We start from the raw sequence: 1,184 nt of genomic DNA, 5'->3' as shown, positions 1-1,184 counted from the left end.
AAAAGGGCCGTAGGGGGAAGAGAAGGGATAGATGAAAGGGGGAGATAGAGGGAAAGGATAGATGAAAAAAAGAAAGGAGAGATGGTGGGATGTGTTGGAACGGGGAGATGGAAAGGGTGGAAGGGTAAGAGGGAAAAGTGATTTAGGAGAGGGAGAGGGATAGTGAAAGGGGGCGTAGGAGGTCGAGGGAAAGACCGGATGAAAGGTGTAAGTGGGGAACGTGATAAGGGCGGGGAAGGAGGTGGTATAAGGGATCAGGGATAGGGAGCAACAGGGGGTGAATGTACAGCACTTGAAGAGAGGGAGGGATGGAGGTGGTGATGATATACTAGGATGATGTGAGGGAGATGAGCGACTGATGGGAAAAGGAATGAGGTAAGAGGGGGGCGAATGAGAGAAGTGAAATAAAGAAAGGGGAGAGAAGTGCGGATGAGCGAAGTGGAATGAGGAAAGAACCGAGAGAAGGGCGGATGAAGGAAGTGGAGTGAGAGAAGAGGCGAGAGGAGGCCGAATGAGGGAAGAGGAAGAAGAGAGAGAAGGGATGTAGAGCGAAGATTCATGTTCAGTAAATGGCCATACGGTAGGTATGAACATTTGCGGAAAGGAGAGCGAATAAAGGAGATAAAAGGGAGAGAAAAGAATATAGTGAGAGAACAGGGGAAAAGGGGAGATGAATGGGAAAAAAGAGAAGGACAATAAAAGATAAACGAGGAGATACGAAAGGAAAGCGAAAAATGGCGTATAGCGAAAGAAGAAAAGGGAAAAAGGATATGAGTGAAGAAAAAAAAAACACTAGGGGGAGGAAACAGAGCGAATAAGATACATAGAGGAGTAGATGGAAGAACTTGGGAAAAAAAATACAGAAAGAGAGCGAGAGAGAAAGTTGAAGCCCAGATAAACAAATGAAATAAAAATCAGTAAAAAAAACACAAAAACAAACATAAAACTGATAAAAATGACAGAGAGCTTTTAGAAAAGAGGGGCAGGGAGAGAAGGGCCTCAGGGTTTTTGCCGGGGTAGCGGAGAGCAGCAGATTGATCAATGTTGCCGTGTCAATTTTATGTATCTGTTCCTGAGCTCGTAGTTTTCGTCGCGTTTGTTCGACCGTTTGTTTATTCATCACCGTTTTCCCATGTCGCGGATGATGTTTGGGTGGAAGGGATGATATAATGTGTTGATTGAGG

This window comes from Penaeus monodon, chromosome 22 (genome assembly GCF_015228065.2).
Source record: "Penaeus monodon isolate SGIC_2016 chromosome 22, NSTDA_Pmon_1, whole genome shotgun sequence".
Lineage (NCBI taxonomy): Eukaryota > Metazoa > Arthropoda > Malacostraca > Decapoda > Penaeidae > Penaeus > Penaeus monodon.
This window is presented reverse-complemented; position numbering follows the sequence as displayed.